Source organism: Quercus suber, unplaced genomic scaffold, assembly GCF_002906115.3.
Source record: "Quercus suber isolate HL8 unplaced genomic scaffold, Cork oak 2.0 scaffold_13, whole genome shotgun sequence".
Taxonomy (NCBI): Eukaryota; Viridiplantae; Streptophyta; class Magnoliopsida; order Fagales; family Fagaceae; genus Quercus; species Quercus suber.
The window spans coordinates 2,094,715-2,101,188 of NW_027069478.1; positions in this window are offsets into that span (position 1 = coordinate 2,094,715).

Here is a 6,474-nt window from a genome sequence, read left to right on the forward strand (position 1 = left end):
TGTAGGTGTATAGTCTATGTTTTATTTTGCAATTTGCAACCACTTTATTGGTGGGAGTAGGCTTGCACAAATAATATAATTTATATTATGTATAATTAATGACCCCGTTGAATGAAACTGTCAACCGGGAAACCAGGAAGATTCTCTGTCTCTACTTCGAGATTTAAAAGCTGTTTTTCTCTCCCTTAGCTGTGCATGGGCAATTTTAATGAAATTTTAAGGGCGGAGGAGAAGAAAGGTTGGCTTGACCGACCTGAGAGACAAATGCAGGGGTTTCATGATGCTCTTGATTATTGTGGACTTAAGGACTGTGGCTACAATGGGTTTTCATTCACTTGGTGTAACCAGAAATCGGGAATTCAAAATGTGTGGGTTAGACTTGATTGTGGGGTAGCTTCTGTGGACTGGATACTTAGATTCCCCACCACTTGTGTTCATCACTTGGAGGCATTCCACTCTGCTCACAGACCAATCATCCTAGTTTCTGATTCACAGTTCAAGAGGTTTTGTCGTGATAAGGAGAATTTTTAATTGGAAAAATAAAAGAAGTTGTTAATCTCCAAATACCTGTTAGCTCTATTATGCATACTGAAGACTTCACGCAAGATGAAGCTGTCAGTCTCTAAGCTGACAACTTCACACAAGATGAAGTCGTTAAGCTGACGACTTCATCTTACAACCTGATGGCATCTACACCCGGACGGAATAAAAAGCTGATGGGGAGAAAGCTGAAGGTAGGAAACGATCCCACAAGATATGTGAGCGATAAGGATAAATTTACAATATTAGAATCACCAATGAAAAGGGATGAAGCGATAGTCTATTGACAAGTGACGACATGAGGAAGTCTACGGGTCCACCTCAAAGCTGATGGGAGCACTTAAGCGTCAGTGGAAAGCTGACGACTATAAGCTGAAGGGGGTATGCAAGACCTCGATGGTTCTGATGTGGCTTTACTTGAGCTCCACGTGATAAGGGTAATTTTGTAATTAATCCATGACGAAACAAAAGGCGACGAACATAACAAGGTTGTTAGCTTCACTCATGAGAGGCAACCTTGTTGTAAAGTCTACAGCTCCACCCCATACCTGACGGCTGCGTCTTGGGCATAGTAAGCTGAAGAGTAAGTTGAAGATAGTAAGCTGAAGAGCAAGCTGAAGATAGTAAGCTGAAGAATAAGCTGAAGATAGTAAGATGAAGACAGTAAGCATAAGAGGAAGCTGATGAGAACAAGCTGAAGAGGGTAAGCAAACCTCCGTCGGGATCCATTAATAAGTGACAATGTTAGGGAGTCCACAAAGCTCACCGCATAGCCGATGAGTTGACCTTAGGCAATGAAGATGGGCTGCTGACGCTAATAAAGCTAAAGGGAGTAGGCAAAGCTGATGACCCTAACGTGGTTTGTCTTGATCACCACACATGAGTATATAAGGAAATGTCTTGTATCCCACACTTAGTGTTAGTCTCCTACAAGGAAAGGCTCTCGTAATATACGCTCATGAGGATTCCTATAAGGAAAAGACTTCTAGCCCAAGGAAGAAAGGTCAACCCTCTACTACTGAAGCCTTAATACTTTCACAAGCTAATGTATGCATAATTGATCCCGCTCTCGCACTTTAGAGTTGTGAAAAATTCTAACTTGACCTTCGGAGGGTATTTGGCTGGTACCACACCATTACTCCTCTTAAGGTCTTCAGCATTTGTGTTGTGCGGGTGCTGTTTGGAGTGTGTGAGAACCGTGTAGCTCACTGGTAATTTTTTCGGCATCATCATACTGTAAAGGCCGGCTATTTAGATTTGAAGTTATGTGGTTGAAAGATAAGTCCTATGAGAATGTCATCAAGGACTCGTGGGTAAGTTTGCTTGAACCATCTCCGGTGAGAGTTTTAGCTAAAAAAAATTTCGTTTGTCAGGATAATCTTCGAATCTGGAATCGAACTACCTGTTGCCATGTTTGAATTACTCTCACCAAAAAACTCAAGGAGCTATCTACGGCCGAAGAGATGAGGCTATACCAATCAATTCCAAACCGAATTCTCCAACTCAAAGATGAAATCCAACTCCTCCAAAATAAAGAAGAAACTATGTGGGAGCAACGGTCTCATAATGATTGGTTAAAGGATGGGGATAGCAACACGGAGTTTTTTCACTTCAAAGCCAATCAAAGGAACAAGCATAACTTTATTTCGAGTTTGGAGGATGATCTTGGTGTTTGGGTAGAGGATGAAGGTTGAATGGGTAACATGGTGGAGGATTATTTTGCTGGTATTTTTACCTCTTAAATCCAACCAGGTTTGAGGATATTCTTGAGGGTATCTTACCACATCATTCATGTAAATAAACCAATATCCTAATCATATATGGTCAAATAGTTTGAAAGAACATATTTCATAGAAAGTTCAAAATAATTTTTTATTTTAATTGTTAAACACTTAAACCCAAGAAAATAACAACATTATTTAAATATCCAAATACACCAAGGATTAGAATTGACTTTTTTTTTTTTTCAAAAACAAAAAGGTTGTTGAATCTTGAATGGAGAGTATTAAAAAAAAAAAAGGATAACAGAGATAAAATCATAACTTTTCTAGTGGCCTAATGGCAATATGATTTTGTGAAGTTTTGGAGTTGACGGCACACTAGGTGGGGGCTTAATAAATGCATATGTATTTAATATTAAAAATAAGGGTTTAGACTTTAGCAGTATCCCAGAGCAGTGCATAGAGTAAAGGATTTTGTATATCCTGTACTCGACATATATGCAAGGTACCTCACAAGGAGCTGGGACCCACACATTTGTATATCCTGTACTCGACATATATGCAAGGTACCTCACAGGGAGCTGGGACCCACACATTTGTATATCCTGTACCCAGCATATATATACCGCCTCAGAGTAAAGAAGGTATGAATAGGATGCATCAATTTACTTTCTCAACAACCGTCTGTAGTGAATAATTGAAAATAATAATAATAATAATAATAATAATAATCATTATCATCATAATCATTGAAAATAATAATAATAATAATAATAATAATAATAATAATAATAATCATCATCATCGTAATCAGGTGTATTGTCTATGTTTTATTTTGCAATTTGCAACCACTTTATTGGTGGGAGTACATACCTACACTAATGTATACAAATCTCATGGATTATTGGATGATTTTTAGCTCTAAAATTAAAACCAGTAAAGTTGTTGTAAATTGCAAAAAATAATAAAATATAGATGACACACCTGCACTTTACAATACAAACATCATAAATTATATCAAGCCAATAAAGTATTTACAAGTGGCAAAAATAAAATATTGGTGACACACTTACAGTCAAAAAATTGTAAATCTCCTTACACAAATAATATAATTTATATTATATATAATTAACGATCCTATTGAAAGGAGAGAAAAAAAAAATGCTACTAAGGGCACATTTGGTTGGAGATTTCTAGTATTGTTGTTCAGTAAGTTTTCAGTATTATGGAAATACGTGTTTGAGTGTTATAAAAATACATGTCAGAAGTGTTACTGTTATTTAAACGCTGAAAACTGTTGTTTAAACACTGGTATCAAAAACTGATATCTTAGATGATATATATAATCAATGATATAATCCAAGAGATTTACATTTTTTTAAGTGTAAGTGTGTTATCAATATTTTATTTTTGTCACTTGTAAATACTTTATTGGCTTGGTATAATTCATGACGTTTGTATTGTAAAGTGCAGGTGCCAATAATCCATGAGATTTGTATTCATTGGTGTAGGTGTATAGTCTATATTTTATTTTGCAATTTGCAACCACTTTATTGGTGGGAGTAAGTTTGCGCAAATAAAATAATTTATATTATGTATAATTAACAACCCCGTTGAATGAAACTATCAACTAGGAAGATTCCCGGTCTCTACTACGAGATTTAAATAGCCGTTTTTCTCTCTCTATGCTATGTATGGCTAATTTTAATGAAATTTTAAGGGTGGAAGAGAAGCAAGGTTGGCTTGACCAACCTGAGAGACAAAAGCAAGGGTTCATGTTGCTTTTGATTATTGTGGACTTAAGGACCTTGGCTACAATGGGTTTTCATTCGCTTGGTGTAACCGAAAATCGGGGATTCAAAATGTGTGGGCTAGACTTGATCGTGGGGTAGCTTTTGTGGAATGGATCCTTAGATTCCCCACCACTCGCGTTCATCACTTGGAGGCATTCCACTCTGATCACAGACCAATCATCCTAGTTTCTGATTCGGAGTTCAAGAGGTTCTACCGTAAAGGTCGGCCATTTAGATTTGAAGCTATGTGGTTGAAAGATAAGTTCTATGAGAATGTCATTAAGGAATCGTGGGTAAGTTTGCTTAAACCAAGACAAAATTGGGAAATGCCCTGTTTGGGCAAAAATAGCAGCATTATGCCATTTTCTCCAAACTAAATAGGGAAATGCCCCTGTTTTGTAACTCGACAAACGGGAAATCGAGTTATATTAAAAACTTGATTATTCAATAGGCGAGTTATGTGTGAACTTTGTGCCACTCTGGACTACCACCGTGGCATTTTGTTTCTGAAAAACTCGATAATTCGAAAACCGAGTTATATAACCGACTATGCAGCTATCGAGTTATGTGCTTGTTAAACATCTGTCTATCCTGTCTTGGTGTCAGGTGTACGGTACAAGTCTTGAACATAACTCGATATTGTATTAATCGAGTTATAAAGTATACTCGAACTCCGTAGAGTCGAGTTATTCTCGTATATTATCTGCCCATCCCTTCCCATTGAGAGTGTCTTGCATTTCGGCTGAACTGGTTGCACTCTGCAGCTCTGCTCCACAGTTGTGTCCGGACTCAAGTAAAATTTGTATCACCTCAGGTAAAAAACTCACATCATAATTTTATCGCAATGGTATTTTTATTTGATATTGTAATGAATTTTTATTTTTTTGGTTAAATTTTTAATTTTATGGCAATGGTACTTTTTTGGTTAAATAAGTACATTGGTATGATTTTGGTTGTTTGTTGTAGTAAATGTTGGTTAGAAGAAATTTTATTTTTTTGGTTGAATAAGTACATTGGTGTGATTTTGGTTGTTTGTTGTAGTAAATATTGGTCACAAGAGATTGAAATCTTGACTATAGCAACATTTTATATTGCACATAATCATTATTTTCTAAAAGTTGATGCACACTGTTAACTTGATCATTTGCTGTTATTGTATTCAGCGTCAATATCTGGTTCTGGCAACCCAGAAATTTATAGGCCTCACGATGTGTTCACTGCTATGGGTCGTTGCTGGGTATTGGAAGATGAGTTCAGCTATCCAATCAATCCAAATCTATGAAATAGTGCTTACGTTCACAATATCATGAGACAAGAGTGGGCTTGGTTATTTCGTGAACAACAAATGTTTTATGATGAGTTGGTTAGTTTTAAGTTGCCAGTGCCTCGGCGACTTGCATCGCAAATGCCCAGAGACACGATTGACGAACTTCGTAAAGCATTGAACTGCATAAGAGAAGAAAATAATCGAATGAAAATACGTCTTAATCGATATCGTACCCAAGTTGAGATTCGAGAGTCAATAGAGGGAGGGTGGTACGAGCACGCACGATTCATGCAATCACTTCTTGGTGATCCCATTTATCAGTCAGATGTGGAGATGTCAGATAAAGAGTAATTGTGTCGTGGTGTAATCAGACTTTGTTAGAGAACTATTTTGGTTTTGGTTAACTATGTTTTAAATGTATGTGTGTCATTGTTGTTGAATTTGTACTATGTAAACCTTATTATTGATTTGTGAGGAGCATGCACGTTATTCGTAATTTAGATTATTCTCACATAATGCATAGAAGTTAAATATTCTCACACATGATGTTTTTCAATAAGCACCTACAACATAACACAGCAAACTTAAAATAACTTACACAATGTCACCAATATGCATGCATTGCATATTGAACACTAACACTACTAATATTATTAACTTAACCCTAGAGACAACACATATACCACATAGCATTCACTCTGACAGGTAGTCCTCGTAGTTGAGGACATTGTTACGTTCCGTCGGAGTGAGTTGCCTATTCGTTGCATCAGCCAACTCTTCTGCCAGTTGTAGCATGTGATACCTGGACCTACGAGTATCATCAGATTGTTCTCTTTTTTTATTTTTGTCACTGCACGCTCATATTGGTGCATGTTTCTCCGTGGCAGTGTGAGCGAGGTACGGTCGACAAGAGGCGCTCCAAGTCGCACGAGATCATCGTGTAGAGCGTTGGAATCGTTTACACGAAAGTCCATTCCGGCGCAGTCCGGCATAGTATTCCGTCTCGTTAGAATCTCTCTCCCTCCTATAGTTATCTGGAAAACGAGGTAGCATCCAATTACGCATTGACATTGGAAATGTGGACTTCTGATCGTATGTGTATATGTTTTGTAAGGGTAGATGTAAATGGACTTTGGTATGTGTAGATGTTTTG